The following is a 19,657-nucleotide window of genomic DNA, read 5'->3' as shown; positions in this document are numbered from 1 at the left end:
CCATACACAGACTTGGACACCATAGGCAGAGTTATAGATGGAAGTTATAGAGCTGATTGGATTGTCAGGGCAGAGAATGGAGGCAGAGAGGGAGGGAGGGGTGTGTAACACCTCAGGGGATGCCTGCCTATTCTTAGGAGGAGGAGCCAGGGAAGGAAAGTCAAAGCTGAAGAGGAAAAGCCAGGAGAGGTCAGTGTCACAGAAGCCCAGGTGCTGAGACAAGAGACAGGTACAAACAGGCTGGTTAACATGTCAAGGGGGAGAGGGCTGAGGAGGACTGAGCTTTTGGATCTGGCAATTAAGGGGTCATGGACACAGCAGAGTGGGGGGGATGGGAGCAGAGATCAGACCACAGAAGGCTCAAGGGAGCTGATGAAGATAGTTTAGCTGTGAAACCTGAAGAAGAAGCAGGGTCACAAAGGGATTTTTATTTCTGTTGTATTCTTTTTAGCCTAGAGAGACCCAGTGATATTTGAAGGGAGAGGGGTTCCAGAAGTCACAAATAGAAAGGGTCACCTTGGCGAGAGGGAAGGCCCCCTATCTGCTGAGATCAGAGGGAAGGAGAAGATGGGTGAAGATGGTAAGGGTTTCCTAAGATCACAAATCTAGGGATTAAAGGGACCTCAGGAGCCTTCAAGTTCACTTTACAGAAGAGTAAACTGAGGCACTGAAAGATTAATAACTTGCCCAGGATCATGCAGATAGCAAGTGTCTGAGGTGTTTCTAAGTAAGTATTTGAACTACTGAGGAAGGGAGATGAAAGAGATCACAACAGGTATCTTTAATCCTATTGGGAAACCAGTCAAGGTTTTCCTCTGAGAGAGGAGGGTGTTGGCAAGGGGACCTTCAGGGCAGGAGGCAGGGCAAGGTTTGGAGCATCCCTTTTGGTAGTGACAGAGGGAGTGCATTAGAGATAAATAAAAGGTTTGTCTTGAGATGCAGTGATGAGGGCCCAGTTGGGTTGAGATGGCATGAATTCATAATGTGCCCAATCAACACCATTTCATGTCTTCTGCCAATGGGAGTCACTTGGTGTTGGGGATGGATAGGGCACTGATCTCAGGAAGGCCTGGAGTGTGAATCCTGCCTCACATGTTTACTCACACGTTACTGTGTGACTCTGGGAAAGTCACGTCCCTTCTCTGATACTCAGTTAATTCATCTATAAAATGGGGGTATGAACTCTTCGAGCCTCCATTCCATTCCAGCTCTAAATCTATGATTCTATGAGCCTCTGAGCTTGCCTGAGAAGTGCCATCATGGAAAATTTGGGAGGTTCTAGACACAATGAAGAAAATTCGGGTTTCTAATCCTTACAGACAGAATCTTCAAAATAAATAAATTGAATTCACCATAAAAAGCATACAAAAATGGGACAGAAAGTGAGTGCCTATCATATGGGAAGCGGTGAATAGGCTGTGATGTGAATTTAATGGAATAATATTATGCTATGAGAAGTTATGATTATGAAGAACTCAAAGAAATATGGGAAGTTTTGTCCGAGCAGATACAGGGGAGAAAAGTCGAGCCAGGAGAACAGTAATAATGTAACAGACAATCAGCTCTGATTAATTGTAATGACCAATTTCAGTCCAGGAAAACCATAGGAAATGGGAGAACAAATGCTAAAACACACATTCCTCCTCCTTGCATAGTCAGTCAAACACTGGTAGCTATTGGGTTTGCTTAAATGATCTTCTTGGATACAAGGGAGTGTTCAGTGTGGGAGGGGGGAAGGACAATCAGAAGAAATAACTGGTATTTCTAAAAAGCAACAATAAAAATTTTACAGAACTAGATATATACATAGCACGTATATGTAGGTTCTTGGTGTACAAAGATGAAAAATGACTGAGCCCCTACCCTCAAGGAGGTTACAATCTAAGCCTGGAAATGAGAGATGTACAAATAGCTATGCTATGTGTAAGGATATAACTCCATGAGAGGTCAAAGGAAGAGGCAGAAGTGATTGCTGTAGGGAAGGCTTTACATTAAGCTTAGATAGGGGAGGAGGTAATCAGGAAACGCTTGGGGGCATTTGAATTTGACCTTGACCTTGAAGAAAGATCTCCCTTCCATCAGGCAGCAGCTATGACTGCTCTCTGTTCTAGGCAGGGGACACAGAGTAAGCAAAGGCAGAGATGGAAGAGAACGGATGAGATTAAGAAACAAGAAGTTACTCAGTTTAGGATGGTAGGGTTGCCGGGGAGGGAATTGAAATAAGACACCAATCTAGGCAAGAGGTAACGAGGGCCTGAATAGAATTCTCTAAGCAGGAATGGTGCCCAGGAGATGGACGGGGAGAGACAAGATGGAGGTGAAAGTGGCAGGACCTGGCAGCTGAGCAAGAAGGGGAGGGGAGGATGAGGCCAGTCTGCCATCATCAGCCAGGACAAATTGGGCTGACATGAAGAAAGATGAGGCTTGTTTTTCAAAGTTAAGCAAACCAACGGCCTTGCTATGAGTTAGATAATTGCTCTACAAGAACTGTGAGCTGCCAGGGAAGACCTGGGGACCCGTGGTGATTTACCACCCCATCCCTTCCCTGAATGCTCCCCTCCATGCCTCATTGCAGGAAATGACTTTGAACTTACTTCCCTTACATTTTTATTTACTTATCTCTGTTGACGCCCTTGAAGCCAGGAGTCATTTAATTTTTCTCTTCATATCCCTAGCAACTAGCACACAGTAGGTACTCAGAAAGTATTTACAGAATTGAACTGAATTTGTAAAAAGTCCAAGTTTCTTTACCCTAATGAAGTCATACTGTTCTTATCAATATATTTCCCCATAAATTCCAAAGGCAGTGAGCAGGAAGGCTGCTTCTTTACTGGAACCCAGCAAATTAAAAATAGCTGTTTTAAGTGGCCCAATGGATAGATGGGAGTGCCGGACACAGAATCAGGAAGACCTGAGTTTGAATGTTCCCTCAGGAAGTAGCTGTGTGATGCTGGGCAATTCATATAAACTCTGTGCCTCAATTTCCTCACCTGCAAAATAGTAGCACCTATCTCAGAGTGTGTGCAGCAACTGAGACAATATATGTAAAGTGCTTTGTCAAATTTAAAGCACTATGGAAATATTGTGTTATTGTATTATTATCATTACTACTATATGAAGCCAAAGCACTTCCCTTTCCTCCTGTTCCAGGACCCCATTTTTCTGGTCTCTGAAGTATTTACCTTTTGTTCTAATTAAATGAAATTCTTTTCTCCACAGTCTCCCTTGTGGCTAGCCTGAACTCTGGAGCAATTCCTAGTAGGGCTGATTTCTCTTCCCAGCTCAGGGTTAGCTGAGCTTTTGATCAAGGTCCCAAATCCCCGTTGGCACTTTTACTCTGGAGGAATAGGGTTAGACAATCCATGAGACTCAGACTCGGTGGTAAGGATAGATGGGCCTTGTCAACACTGCCAGTGACAGAAACCGGGTCAATTCAGAACCAAGATGGCTACTCTCCTGACAGGGAAAACAGACACGAGCATATGACACCACCCCAGCAGCCAAGGAATCAAGGTGTGAATTGGAGTCTCAAGTTGGTGCCTACTAATGATGGCTTCCTTCAGAGGGCTCTGTTGTTACATGGCATTTCAAAAGGGAAGCGCACATGTGCTCAAAAGAACAAAGAAAGAGGAAAGGAAATCAGCTATCCCTTTGGAAAATGAGATTCCCTGGGATTCTCAGTCCTGAAATTGTATTGGCATGTGACATCCCTTACCATCCCCCAGGGATCCTGTTACTTCTAAACCATCTTTCCATTGTTCCTATACCCAGTACAATGGAGATGGAGTCCTTTCTGCGTAGCTCTCTGCACGCCCATGCCAGGCTCTGGCTGAAAATTTAGGGCTATAGCCCAGAACAGGTCTCCAGGTCACTTGTCATTAAGAGGAAGTCGGTTTGGTCAGTTTGGGCTTTGGTTTTTTGTTTGTTTTTTTGGTTTGACTTTCACTCCATTTCCTCTATGGACTGTCATATTGACAAGCCTGGTGAAGTTCCTGGTTGTAGATGACAATTAGCAGACAACATCATCCCAAACGAGATGATATAAATAAAACACATAGCACAGTGCCTGGTACAGAACAGGTGCTTAATCAATGCTTGCTCCACTCCCCTTTCCTGAGAAAAATGGGGTGTGGCATAGTAGATATTGGGACCCAGACATGGAGGCAGGAAGGTTCCAGTCCTCCCTCTGACACATACTAGCAAGTCACTGCTAAGACACTAAGTTGCAAAGAACTTGATAAACTGTATCACTGAATGAATGGATGGATGAGTTAAATGTTTGCTATGTACCAGACACTAGGCTAAGCACTGGGTAGAAACGCAAATAAGATGGTCCCTTCCATTAAAGAGCATACATTTTAATGGGGATAGACAACACTTAGCAGGGGGAGGTTCAGTATCAGGAGTTACCTACACTTGTGACATCACAGAAATAGGCTCCACCCCACCCACCTCCGGGGAAAAAAATCATGTCCCAGAATATGTCATGGTTTCCTCAGTAAGATCCAGAATTACAGAAAGGAAATCAGCCTAGAAATTGACACAGGAAAAGCCAAGTGGATAAAGAATATGGATTATCCAGTCTGAGACGTGATTAAATTGAAAATCCCCAGAACTGGTCCCTCACACTGTGCGTAGATAGATAGAGAGACAGACAGACAGACAGACATAGATAGATAGATAGAGATATGTGTGTGTATATGTATGTATGTATCTAGGTATCTATGTTGAAAGTTATTGCCTATTATTGCCAATAAAATTGCCTATTTACCTTGCCTATAGTTTATTTGCAAATATTTGTTGGCTTGTTGTCTCCTTCATTAGATTGTGAGCTCCTTGAGGGCAGGGTCTCTCTTTGGTCTCTCTTTGTATTCCCAGTGGTTAGTATGGCACACAGTAGGCACCTAATAAATGCTTATCGACTGACTGAAAGACTGATATCAATATCTCTATCTCTCTACTCAATATCGGTAGATGTCGATGTAGTTATGGATATAGACATGGATGCAGATACCCATGCAGACTGACCTTGGACAGGCACTGCAGGTGGCCATTGAGCTGGGCCCAGGGCTGAACACCAGGAAGAGATTAGGTAGGATGAGATTTGGGGTATTGTTCAACACTTTCAATGATCCCAAGCTGCTTTACACACACACACACACACACACACACACACACACACACACGTGTGCGTGCGTGCGCATTTAATGCCACCAACCTCCTGGACATGTAACATATCTCTAAATCATAGAACAACATGAACTCTAAAGAAACAACGTCTAGACTGACCCGATGGGCAATGGAAGGAAATACGGCAGACGGAATTACCCATGCTCAGTGACAACACGTAAGCAAAAAGCCAGCGCCAAAGTCTTTCTGATTGGAAAGGAGGTGGGCTGGTCCAGCAGTGAGGAGGGTGGGAGAAGGACAGATAGATGATAAATAGCCTGAACATAAGTACCTCAAAATAGCTCAAATCTAGGGGGAAATTCACCAATGCATTGAAGGGATTCTTTACAGAAGGTCTGTGGGACAATATAAACAAGAACCACACAGGATGAGACATGGAGGCGTTGTGAACTGTTCTGATGAAAAGACTCTCCATGCTGAGATGACAGCAGATATAAAGTATTGAAGGACCACAGTGGAATTGCTAAAAAGACAGAAAGAGCACTGGCTTTGGAGGCTGAGGACCTGGGTTCAAATCTCAGCTCTTCTGTTGTATGAACTTGGCCAAGTCACTTCTTTCTAGGGCTCAGTTTCCGCATTCATCTGTAAAATGAGGGGGTTGGACCCAATGGCCTCTAAGATCTCCCCCAGTTCTAAATCTGTCACCCCAAGTTCAGATGCACTACTAAAATCCAAACAAAGCTCTTGCATTTTTAACTGAGACCTAGTCCCCAAAAGAGCAAAGCCCAGAGCCCTAAGCAGTCTACATCTGATGGGCAGGGCAGAAGGATGCTGCTTTTTGGTCACGCCATTGTTGGTGCCCCCCACCTCCCCCATGGTCCCATCTTTCAGCCCCATCCAACAGACACACAGACTTTCTCACAGCATGTATCTTTGTGTTCTGGTGCTTTAACATTTTGAAATCTTGGACCCATTGAAGAAGGGGGTATATCTGTCCAAAGTCACACTAGGAAAGTACCTGAGCTGGGGTTTAAACTCAGATCTTCCTCACTCCAGGTCCAGTTAATGCAAGCCACTGGACCACCTAGCTGTCTCTATATTGTATATAATACTTATAATATTACACTTAAAACTTATAAATATTATATTTATAACACACTTATAAATATATTTATAACTTATAATACTTATATAATATGTATATACACATAGTATGTATGTATATATATAAATATGTACTTTTTTTTGAGTCTGGACCTGAGTTTTCAGACATATGGGGAACTCCTACTGTGGAAATTCCCTTCACCTCCACCAGTCAGAAGTTTCTCAAGAATTTACAACTGGGGGCCCTGATTGGCCTCAGACCACAGACTCAGTCTGTGTCAGAGAAGAGATGGGTTCTTAGGTTTCCCTCCTCCAGGCAGGGCTGGTTCTCAAACCTCTCCACCATTCTGCTTTTCCCCATATAATGCCATTTTAGAAATTCAAAACAGGCACCTATTTCCACATTTGGAAAAGATCAGTCTCACTGTTGCTAGTCTTCAAAATTCATTTGTTCTTGCAAACGAGCATTTAATGTCAATTCCAACAGGAAGCAGGGTTGGGACTGGTAGCGGTTGGTCCCTGTTCCTGACGCTAACATTTGGTTTCCTCGTTTATTTGGGTGGCTGCGGGGTTCTCTGGTATGACTCTTGTCAGTCACAGCCAGACCCCAGGAAATGCCGGGAGGATTTTTAACGCAGATAGCCGAGTTTCTGAAGGAGGCAAACAAGGGAATGTCTCTCCTCAAACTGGAGGCTGCATCAAAGCACCCGCCCCTAGTTAGATTAGACCAGAAAATCAGAGGGTAATGCCTCTAACTGTGACTTCAGGTTTCTGAAAGCCACACCTTTCTGAGCAAACACAGGAGGCTCTGACTACGGAGAGTCTCACCAGCTTTTGGGGCATGCACAATAATAATAGTCTAGGCCCAATGGGTTGTTAATAGCTGAGGTGCGGTCAGTCAGTGGGGGATGTTCAAAGGGCCTAAAGGATCGGTCCGGACATGCAGCCTGGGCCACCATAATTGTCTTAAATGAGGCTGCCCCATTTTCCATCCTCCTCGATGCTTCTGCTTTGTACTCAACACTGTAGGGACTATGCATTTCAAGCAAGAGAGGACCTCTAGATAATCTTGTCCAACTACTATATCTTACAGAGGGGAAGTGATTTGCCCAATGTCGCCCAAATGGCAGAAGCAGGATCTGAACCCAGGCCTCTGACTCCAAATCAGACTACAAGGCTGAGGGCAGGGACAATTGCCATTTTCATCTGTGAGTCCTTGGTACTTGGTCAGTATCAATGAGATTGCCAAGATGAATTGATCTGAATGGCCCCACCTCACAGAGGTAACAGTAATAATCAACAGAACCTGGGTCTGAGCTGGGCTCTTCCTGAGGCCAAACACACCCTTAGCTGAGTGGGCTGGTCATGTTCTATCTCTTCATCAATGCCAAGAACTCATTTTTCAGACGAAATCTTTATCTGGCACAGCTGAGTCAGAGAAGGCCCGAAGAACTCAGGGGAAACGTCCAGAGAAGGAGTCTTCCACCAGTCTCCCAATCTGATCACAGAACTCTTCAGGACCTTGCACCTCATTTGACAGCCATGTTGGAAATTAAGGGGAGAGGAGGAGGGGGAAATCCCATTACAAAACCTGCCAAGCTTCAGTGTTTGGATTCCTTTCTGAGAATTAAGAACTAGTTTCTTGCAAAACAAGGAGCCTTGAAAATTCCTGCCATGGGAAGAATTATGTCAAGGTCTGCCAAAGCTCAAAGGATGTATGGTATTAGCTTGCTTCACTCCCTGAGGTTCGATGGACATACTGATCAAAAGGTTAAGCAGCATACAACAATGTTATGGTGCAAAATGTCCTAGGTATGCAGTCGGAGGACCTGGGTTCAAATCCTGGCAAATAATTTTGTCTTTCTGGGCCTCAGTTTTCTCATCTGCAAAACAGGGATATGGGGAGTCCCATCCCCATAGAGCTGACTATATGGTCCTTTCCAGCTCTATATCTTTAATCTATTCTTTAACATGTTGTCGTTGTGACATATCTATATATCTATACACATATATGTGTGTGTGTGTATGGAAAGAGCCACAGAGAGAGACAGGAACAGAGACAGAGAGACAGAGACAGAGACAGACAGACAGAGAGAGACAAAGAGAGACAAAGACAGACAGACAAAGACACAGAGAGACAAACAGACAGACAGAGATGGGGGGAGAGGGAGGGGGAAAGAGAGAGAGAGAGAGAGAGAGAGAGAGAGAGAGAGAGAGAGAGAGAGAGAGAGAGAACGAGCAGCCAACAGCTATAACAAAGCCTTTTAACACTACTCCAAGCCCCCTCAGATGCCCAGTTCTCCCAGAGTTTGACTCCCATCCTCTTCTTCAGCTGTAGCTGACATGATTCCTCCTGAGTGAAAGGGACAGGCATAAATCTAAGGCTTGAAACCTGATTCCTTGAGAAAAAAAGAGAATTGTTTAGTCTGCTGTGCATTTAATAATAGGTGACTAGCTTACTCAGCGGCCGAACAGCACTTCAGTTATGGATTTGCCCGTGTTTCATTTTTCCTCCATCACCGAGGGGGAAAGGCAACAGGCTCTAGGCAGAAGAGATGGGTCAAGATAACCCATCACAGAACCGAGGGGACAAGGGGCTTCTCAGCTTCAGCAGCCATCTCATTTCTATGGGTTTCACACTTCTAGCAGGTTCTTGAGTGAGAGAGCTAGGAAATGGGACTTTTGAAAAATCAGTACTAAATGATATGAGGTTATGAGCCAAGTAGCATCCCATCATCCATTCATTCATTCATGCTCATTAACTCAGATCAAGACAAAGCTAAGGCCAGTCTGAATTTGCGAAAGGTCTGAAATGAAGAAGTGGTTTAAGAGTCATAATCTCATCACTTAGACCTGGAAGGGGGCTGGGAATCCATCTAAACCAACCCCTGCATTCTACAAATGAAGAAACTGAGGCTAAGAATAGCAAAGTGACTCATCACAGGCTCTGTTGATACACAGTTGGAAAGGGTCTTGGAGCTCATCAAGCCCAATCCTATCATTTTACAGATGAAGAAACAAAGGCCCAGAGAGTTGAGAGGGCCCGTCCCTGGTCACACAAGGAGCTGCCAGTGGCCAAGCTAGGACAACAGGCACAGGACTTCAGGATCATAAATCTAGAATTCGAAATCACTTCAGGGGTCATCAATATCAGACATTCTTAACCTGGGGTCCATAAATTTGTTATTGCTTTAAACATACATTCAACGTATTTGATAACTTAAACTAATTGGTTTTCTTTGTAATGCTATGTAGTTTGTTTTATGAATTTATAACATTATTTGGAGGAGTCCATGAATTTCCTCAGATGGCCAGAGGGGTCAGCAACATAAAAAGACACAAGAGTCCCTGGTCCAAATTGAAGTCCAGGGAGGCCACACATTAGGTAAGTCTGACCTAGGTCCTCTATCTCCAAAGTCCCTCCTCTTTTCACTGTTTATCCTTCTGAGCACAGTAGGCCAATCAAGGATTGTCTAGCAATATATCTTGGGGCTACAGCTTCTGGAAATAGGAAAAAAATTATTTGTAATGAGCACCTCTTGGTTTCTAAGAAAATGGATGCTTCTAAGACACTCTAGAAGGGTGGAAATAACTCTTGCCTTAACATTTTATGTACACTATTAATCTGTTTGGCAAACCTTTGCTTTAAAATAGTGGGGCCCACTCCCAATTCAATTCAATTCAGCAAACATTTATTAAGCACCTACTATGTGCCACACACTGTACCAGGCTGACTGGGTACGATTCCACTCTGCCAACTGTTGTAGTCGTGAAAGACACAAAGACACTCATGCAAAAACAAAGCAGCCCCTGCCCTCAGCAATCCCACGGTCTTAGGGACCACAGACAGATGATCGCATAATTCTCCTAGCCAGAGTCCCAACTGGTTAACCTTCTCTCTGCCTTTTTACCTTGGCCAAAATTAACTTAGTAAAGTTAAGTTCAGAAGCAGCAGGCCTGAGCGCCAGAGGACGACTCAGGAAGACCAAAAGTGACACCCCATTCACCGACCAACCATGTGACCCTGAACAAATCATTTTACCTCTCTAGGCCTCAGTGGTTTCTGCTATAAAATGGGGATAAAAAAAGTACCTACTTCCCAGGGCTGTTGTAAGGACCAAATGCAATATTTGTAAAGCACTTTGAAAAGCTTGTAAATCATTGCTATCATTATTGTTATCAACAACAGGGAAACTCTCTGTAGATTTAACTGGAGAGATCTTTTTCAGCCAGCAGGGCAGCTGGATGGCGCAGTGGACACAGCGCTTGGCCTGGAGCCAGGAGGACTCATCTGCCTGAGTTCAAATCCAGCCTCAGACTTTACTGGACAAGTCATGTCATCCTGTGTGCCTCAGTTTCTTCATCTGTAAAATGAGCTGGAGAAAGAAATGACAAACCACTCCAGTATCTCTGCCAAGGAAATCCCAAATGGGGTCACAAAGAGTCAGGCACAACTGAAACAACTACACGAATTCATTTGGAAGTGTTTGGAGCAGCAGGGACCTTTCTCACTGCACCTGTCTATCCCCAGGTAGCTGTTCATCCCCCATTCATTCATTCAACAAACATTAAATACCTATTGTGTGCAAGACAGATCTAAGGAGAAAATGGCAAATTTGACACCGATTCTGCTCTCGTGTAACTCACAACAGAAGGCAAGTGCAGAGAAAAACATGGCCTCAAATAAAGGAAGACAGGGTAAAAGAGACATTGAGACCAAATGCCATGAGAAGTGTGAGCAGCAGGGGCATGGTGGTCCAGGGGCAGCCCAAGGTAGCCCTGGTGCCCTCCTGAAATGTAAAAAGCCCTAGAGGAAGGCATGTTTGGCAGTGTATACATGGAGGGTTTGGAGGAAAACATGGAAAGAGTAATCCAGGATGAGAAGGCATGAAGGGGCTGCAGTCTGCCCTGATGAAGGGACAACCTTGACTCACAGGAGTGAAGGCACAGATGCCTTGAAGCCTTGGAGTCTGAATGGTGCACATTATTGTCATTGTGGTTTTCAGAAGATGCAATGTTAATTAGTGGATGACCATCATGGGTCCTGAAATCCATATGAATCATGGAAATGGTCACAGTCACAAAGGATACCATAGCTGGAAAGGACCTGAGAGGCCATCAAGTCTAAACTAGACCTGGATGAGAATTCCCTCTCTGCTATATCTCACAAGTGGTCATCTGATCTCTGCTTGGATACTTCCGGTGAGGGAGAACTCACTACCTTCCAAAGCAGTCCATTCTATTTTTGGACTACTCTGATTATTAAGGAGGTGTTCTGCCTAAATCTGCCTTTCTGCACATCCCCCTCACTGCCATTTTCCTGGTTTGTCCCTCTAGGCCCAGAGGGAACGAAGGGAATCCCTCTTCCATATGTCAGGCCTTCAAATCTTTGAAACTGTACTGAGCACGTTAGCCAAAGTTCAAGGCGGGGACAGATCTGCTCTCTGCTGGCTCCCAAACGGTCAATAAGTCCACTGAGAAGCATTTATGGAGAACCTATTACGCGCCAGACACTGTGCCAAGAAGTGGGGATACAAAGAAAGGTTAAAAGACCATTCCTACAGGCTAGGAGCGTACATCCTAACTAGGTGGATGCAAGATACACACGGAGCAGAGCAAAGGCAATCCAAGACAGGAAGACATTAGCAGTTGGGGAAAGAAGAAGGGCCTCCCACAGAAGGTGGGATTTGAGCTGTGTCTTGAAGGATGCCAAAGTGACTAAGAGATAGAAATGATGAGGAAGCATCATAGACCAGAGGCAAAGAGCTAAGGGCCCAGAGCTGGGGGAGGGGCATTAAGTTTAAGGTACAACAAGTTTCCTTCTCCCCCACCCCCAGGAATCCAAAGGCTTTTTGGCAAGGATAGTCTGAATGGTCAATCTGTTGATCTTGAAGGCATTTTAGTTGGTCTACCTGGTCATTCCAAGGTTCAGATGATGGTTGAGAACAGAAAAAGTACCTGATGATGAGAGGTCTTGTAAGACTCCATTACCTGGTCAGGTCCAATCTGCTCAGAGTCTCCACTGAGCCACTGATCACCATTTACCTTGTAGAGACCCACAGTCTCTTAGACAGTGCAGAAACCTTCTGTAAGGTTAATGGGGAATAAGATCTTCCCCACCCATCAATAGGCCTCATGTGGAGCCCATTAAGGGAAGCTTGCTTGCTTGTGGGAAGCCTTACACACCTTTTGTTGATTTCTAATTGGGCACTGACCCTAAAGAGTATATATTCTCAGAGGTGAGCTTTTGCTTTCAGGGCTCTCTTATGAGAAAGATGTTGTGATTCCCTGGTCAAGACTCTGAGGGGCTGTATGTTCAGAGCTCCCGACTCCTCAGAGGTAAAGGCTCTCTGGATTCAGTGGTGGATGTAAAGCTTTGATTCAAGCAGTAGAGCCCTGTCTGTTAGTCTTTGTTTCTCTGCTCTGTATTATTCTCTGTATGTATTTTTTGTAATTATAAGATCATAGACCACTTTTAAGTTGCTTTCCTTAGTAAAGCAGATAAAACAACCTACACTGGCAGCCATCCTGGGTGCGCCAGTGTGGTTGCTGTTACACCTTCCCTGTCTTCTTCCATACAGTCCATGGAAACAAAATGAAGGCTAGGAAGTTAGAAGTCTGTCCTGGTCACTTCCCTATTTCCATGTCCAGTCAGACGCCAAATCCTGGCAATTCTATCTTCTCAACATCTGTTGCACCTGTCCCCATCATTCTATTCATACCACAACCGCCTTGGTGTAGGTGTTATCAGGTACCTCCATGATGGACTACTGCAATAGCCTCCCAAATGAGCTCTCCAGGTCACATCCCTCCCTTCTCTACTAAATCTTCCACCCACTTGCCAAATCAATATACTTAAGGCACAGGTCTGACTATGTCACGCCCCTATCAAGAACATTCTGCAGCTCCCCTTTGCCTCTATTTGACATTGAAAACCTTGCAAAGTCTGGTGCCAGCCTCCCTTTTCAGGCTGAATACATGACTCACTCTGACACCTTCTATGGTCCTGCCCAGCACCCCTACTTGTGGCCCTTCACACACAACAGGCCATTCTCAGCCTCTCTCTATGATAGTACAAGCTGGCCCTCAAGCCTGGGCTGCCCTCTCCCCTCACATCTGTCTCTTAAAATCCCTTGCCCCTTTTAAGACTAAATTCAAGAGATATCTCCTCCAAGAAGCAATCTCAGATTCCCCAAGATGTTAATGCCTCCACATACCCAATATCCCTTTGTCTATAATAGTAGCTAACCTATATCTAGAGGTTTAAAGGTTTGCAAAATGTTTCTGTGTGGTACCTCATTTGATCCTTATGACAACTCAATGAGGTAGATGCTTTATAATTTCCATTTTACAGATGAGGAAACTGAGGCTGAGAGAAAACTGACTTGCCCAGGTCATTTAGGTAGTACACGTCTGAGGTCCCATTTGAACTCAGATCATCCTAACTCCAGTTCCAGCCTTCTATCCACTACAGAAGAGTTACTTCAGTTCATAGATTAAACACTTCAAGTAACTAAGCTCAGAGACCATCTAGTCCAAATGCCTCACTATACAAATGAGGAATTGGGACATGGACATACACTCACACACACACATGCATGCACACACATATACACACACGTGTACATACATACATGTATGCATACACACATACATGTGCATGCATACGCACACACATACACATATATACATACATACACACGCACACACACCTGCGGGAAGTTTAGTCACCTATCAAACGTCAGCTGGGTCTGAATTGGTTTGATTCCCCCAAAAGCTTAAAGCTCCTTCAGGTCAAGGATAATTCTATTTTTGCCTTCGTGCCCCTTGAACAGTGCCTGGCACACAGTGGGCACTTCATAAATGTTTGTTGATTGATCCCACATTTGCACTTGCTTGTTGGTACATGTTACATCCCTTCAGCAGAGTGGAACCTCCTTGAGTCAAGAGATGAGCTGCAGTATTAGTGTACAGCCCCTGCCTAGGGGCAGCCCAGGGTTCAATGTTAATCTCTCATCTACTCTTTTGTTTGTGGGTTTCTGTGGGTAGATGAGCCGATGAGATGAAATCATGATGATAACATATTAATAGAGCGCTTTAAAGTTGACTTTGCATTCTGCATACATTGTCTCATTTTTGCTTCACGATAACCCTGTACAGTAAATATTACTCCCATTTCACAGATGTGGAAACTACTGATCAGAGGGGTTGAGCGATTTGCCCATGATCACACAGCTCAGAAATGTTGGAGGCAGGATTAGACCTGATGGATGCCAAGCTGAGGCATCCCTCCACTGTGATGCCCTGTCTTTTTTGCCTGAATTGCACTCTGTGTTTTCAGGAGTCAGGTGGGGCTGAGCAGAAAGCACCATCAGGCCAGGCTCTTTACCAAGACCAAAGTCTGCCATGAGTTGGGAGAAGAATTCAGGTCCCCACCAGACACTGCTGCAGCTGTGTTCTTGGAAGACACAGTCTCTCTCCGGACGAGCAGCCACCTCAAATTCAAGCCAGTCCAGGTCAGAATCAGACAGATGGAAATCTCAGCAAGGACTAAAAATACCCAGGTCACCTGCTGGCTAGTGAGGCAGCAACAGGCTATTTTTCACCCTGGAGGGTTCAGAGCTGGGGCAGGAAAGAAACCTGATCACCAAAGGTCAGCCTGCCTTCCAATATACCTGGGCTCTCAAACACCTGGCTGCTTGGAAGTGGCCTGGGCTAGTAGATCTCAGAGCATTAAGCTTGAGAGTCAGGAAGCCTGGGTTCAAGGCCCAGCTCTCCCACTGATGGTATATGTGACCTTGGACAAGTCATTTGGCAAGTGATACAGTTTGAAAAAGCCCTGGCTCTGAAGTAAGAGAACCTCCCTTCAAATCCTCCTCAGCGATACCGGGTTAGTGACGAAATCTCCCTGTGCCTGTTTCCTTGTCTGTAAAACTGGCCCCTGAGGAGGCTTCTAGCTCTAGATTTATCATCTGGGTCTCAGTCTCCTCCTCAGTAAAAGGAAGGAGTTAGACAAGTTGCCCTCTGGGGTCCCTATTGACTCTAATAGTCTACTTACAAACCCTCAAGTGCCAGGAGCCAGCTGGAGAAGAGGAAGAAGACCTGCAGATGACCCAGGAGCACCAGCAAACTGCATGAGGTGGCGTTACAATGAAAGGCTCTAAGCTAGAACCAATGGAAGGGGCCCTGGGAGGGAGAAGAGGGGGGGGGTAGTCCCCACCCTACTCCAGATTCTATCAACTCATTCAATTATATAAGTTTAGAAATGGAAGATTATCTTCTAGTTCAACACCTTTAATTTTACAAGTGAGGAAACTGAGGCCCAGAGAGGCTAGGATTCCCCAAGATCACACAGGTCAATGCTGGACAGGACTTTATAGGCCATCGAGTCAAACTTTCTCCTTTGGACATAGGAGGAAACTGAGGCCCAGAGGGTTTCTATGACTTGCCCAAAGTCATGCAGTTAGTAATTGTCTGAGGTAACATTTGAACCCAGGTCTCCTGCAGGCCAAATCCATCATTCTCCCCACTATACCACACTGCTTATTAGTAGTGAAAGAGCTGGGGTCTCCTTCCTGCCAATCAAGTGCTCAGATGTAGAATGCCTCTCATAGGACACCTTGAAAATGCTCTGAAAACAGGCAATTTCTGATCCATCTCAGCTTCTGCTAAAGGAAAATGACTGCAGGGATTATTTTGATATGAGTTTTCATAAGAGCTGGCCTGGGAGCCAGGAAGGATAGTGTTCCAGGCCATTCTCTGACTCTAGAAGTTACGGACAAGGAGCCAGTCCACATTCAGGGAGTTTCCAGAAGAAATTCTCTAACACCTTGGTCATCTCCAAAACATCCTGCCTATAGCTTGTTTGCATGTGGATATTTGGACAGCTAGGTGGTGCCATAGTGCACAGAGCTCTGGGCCTGGTCAAAGACTCTTCTTCCCAAGTTCAAATCCAGCCTCAGACACTTACCAGCTGTGTGACCCTGACCAAGTCACTTCACCCTGTTTGCTTCAGTTTCCTCAGCTGTAAAATGAACTGGAGAAGGAAATGGCAAACCACTCCAGTATCTTTGCCAAGAAAACTCCAAATGGGGTCACAAAGAATCAGACACAACTGAAAACCACTGAAATTACTACTAGATTCACCTAGCTTCCTGGAGCATGGTAAGCTTCAAGTGTCTCCTAATAATAACTTATTAGAATTTGCTGTGAAAAATTGAAACAGCAACATGGTCAGTGGGTAAAATATTAAATTAAATATTAAGATATTTTTAAAAACTAAATTAATGGATTCCCAGAGCATCATTTCCTTGGAAGTGTCAACAAATGGATACCTGGAAATATTAACATAAAACATATATAAAGATTTTTTTAAAACACTCCAAGAAAAGACAAGCATCTATTTAGCCCCATTCTCCACTGTCCGCTTTGTTTCTCACTGTCCCACATCCTTCTCCCAAATTTTGAGGGGCCCCGCCCCTTCTGCACAAATCTCCTCTGGGTCCATCCAGTGAGCAGCACCCGAGCCAGCCCCAAGCTGCTGAAGATTTGCTAAGAGGTAGGTGAAGATCTGTGAAAAAGTGACAAATGAAAATATAGCTGTTGAAGATCAACTGAAGAGGGTTTAAGCACACTCTTCACACCTTCTCAGCTGCTCCTGTTAAACCGCTCCTCAGATGGAAAGCCTCCGTGGGTGCAGTCCTAGCAACTTGCTAAGGAAGAAATTTCCAAGGAGCAGCTTTGTATATAGTAAATGGAGGCCAGTCTGCTGGCCTCGGAGTCAGGCAGAACTGGGTTCAAATCCTGCCTCCGATAAACTTGCCATATGGCGCTGCATGAGAGACTTCCTCTCAGGCAACCCATCTGCAAATCCTTCCAGTAAATGGGGATAATCATGAGACAACCATGAAATGGAGAGAGCAGCGCTGACAACACTTAGCTCACAGGGATACCAGGAGACACAAGGGGGACAGCATATGTAAATACAGCCTCTGTGGTGACTCCTCTAGTGTCCACGGCTAGTGTAACACTATCTCCTACACTCTTGTTTTAGGCATAAATGTGTGAAAAATATGAATGTAAATTTATGTAAATAAATATTTGTAGTTTAAGTTCCAGAGGATGGCGTACTGGAAAGAGAACTGGCCACAAAGGCAGGAAGACCTGAGTTCAAGTCACCCCCCTGGCACATATTGGCTGTGTGACCCTGGCCACCCACTTAGCCTCTCTCCACTAGGCAGCTCTCCAGTTTGCAGTTCAAAAGATGCCTACATGTATTGGTAGAGTGGGTTACACCACAGATGCACCCCTTCCTATCTTATTATATTATTTATTTCACTTTATTTTAATAATTTAACCCTTCCTGTTTTCTTATGTTTATTTTGTTTATTTTTCTAATTTAACCCTTCCTATTTTGTTATATTAATTTTATTTACTTTTATAATTTAACCCTTCCTATTTTATTATATTGCTTATTTTTATAATTTAACCCTTCCTGTTTTATTATATTTATTTTATTTATTTTTATAATTTAACCCTTCCTGTTTTACTACTGTTAATTTTATTTATTTTTATAATTTAACCCTTCCCATTTTATTATATTAATTTCATTTGTTTTCATAATTTAACCCCTCCTGTTTTGTTATATTATTTATTTCATTTTTATAACTTAACCCTATTTTAAAGTCAGCTCTCTGAGCATTAACATGGCACCTGTTTAAAATCCCTGGTCACCGTTGGCAGCCACTCTGGTGAAACCTCTGGAACCTTCCTCAGAAACATGTTCTTGAATGGATAAAATAAAGCACATGGGAAGGCAAAGGAAACCAATTCTATCGAAAAGCAGCTATCAAAATCTCAGCAAAAACATCCCCCCAAAAGCGAACTACAGAACTCAAGTCCAAAAACACCCCTGCTCAGTGTGATGATACCATGTAATGACACTGTGATGGTATTAGCCCCTAGAGAGGCAGCCAGGAACCTTTTCCCCATCGCTCATTTCTTGGATAACATCTTCCTGTTGCATACAACAAGTCAAGAAGCATTTATTAAGCACCTATGTGCCAAGCACTGGGCTGAAAAGCTTCCTTGCTGTACTCTGTGGCAGCCTGTTCACACCCATGAAGTTCTTCTCCTTCACAGGAATCTATCTGTCTTGGACTGAAAGGCCACTGAGGCAGCCATCCAACTCTCACACTCTGTGACTTATTCATCTGTTGTCTGCTAGGTAAAAAGTGATAACAGTAAAGTGACTTCGGGAGCTGCTAGGTGGCCTGGTAGACAGATGATGGCAGGAGCAGAGTGACAAGGACCTGAGTTCAAATTCTACCTCAGACTCTAGCTATGTGACCCCGGGCAAGTCACTAACCCACTGCCTATGGACTAGACCCCAATCTGGCATTCGAGGCCCCCTTGATCAACCTCCAGTTTACCTCCCCAGGCGTGTCCTCTTGGGCCACCTCCCTTTCAGCTCAACTGAAGATTGTGGGGTATGGAGAACAATCTAGAGTTAATGGGCCTGGGTTCAGACCCCATCTCTGTCACTGTCTATATGACCTTGGGCAAGTCCGTATTTCCTCCCTGGGCCTCAGTTTCACATCTGTGAAACAAGAGAGCTGGATCACATGACCCTCCAGCCCTAGATCTTGAGTCCATTCCAAAGCTGTTCTGGTCCTCACCGTCTGCGCGTGCGAATCCTACTGAGTTTAGAGAATCCCAGCCCCGTAAGGTTGGAAAGGAGCTCAGAGGCCAGCTAGTCCAACCTGCTTCTGAACAGGAATCCCCAGGCAATATCACCACCAAGCGGTCACCCAGCTGTTGCTGGAGACAAGTGACAGGCAGCTCTCTCCCTCCCTCGACAATCCACTGTACATTTGGAGACATCTAACGATTAGGAAGGTAAGAAGAGTGTGTCCTTATCTCCTCTGGGCAGGGTTAGGGATCCTGGGAGGATAGACTTAGAGCTGGAAAGAACATTTGAGATCACTTAGTCTACACCAGTTTCGCTCCCTTATTTTAAAGATGAAAAAACTCTAGAGAGATTAAGTGACTTGTCCCAGGTCATCCAGCTAGGAAATGTCAGAGGCAGAATTTGAACCCAGATCTTCCTGGTTCCAAATCCATCATTCTATCCATGCCAACTGACTGCCTCTGGGATCCTCTCTGACTTCAGGGTCAATCCACAATGAACTCTCCTTCCTCTAAATCTGGATGAAGTAGAAAGATGGATAGATGAATAGGTAGATAGATAGATAGATAGATAGATAGATAGATAGATAGACAGACAGACAGATAGATAGATAGGGATGGATAGATGGATAGATAGACATAGATAGATAGATAAATGGATGGACAGACAGACAGATAGATAGATAGATAGATAGATAGATAGATAGGGATGGATAGATGGATAGATAGACATAGA

The 19,657-nt window shown here is 44.5% G+C and overlaps 1 protein-coding gene across 1 annotated transcript in view; it reads right to left on the bottom strand.

The window, feature by feature from the left end:
* The window catches only part of CREB5 (cAMP responsive element binding protein 5), a 419,901-nt gene that overhangs the window by 391,894 nt on the left and 8,350 nt on the right, over positions 1-19,657 (bottom strand). The window lies entirely within an intron of this gene.

Source organism: Trichosurus vulpecula, chromosome 5 (genome assembly GCF_011100635.1).
Source record: "Trichosurus vulpecula isolate mTriVul1 chromosome 5, mTriVul1.pri, whole genome shotgun sequence".
NCBI classification, from domain to species: Eukaryota; Metazoa; Chordata; class Mammalia; order Diprotodontia; family Phalangeridae; genus Trichosurus; species Trichosurus vulpecula.
Note: the sequence above shows the minus strand (reverse complement) of the source record. Positions and strands in the feature narration are given on the sequence as shown.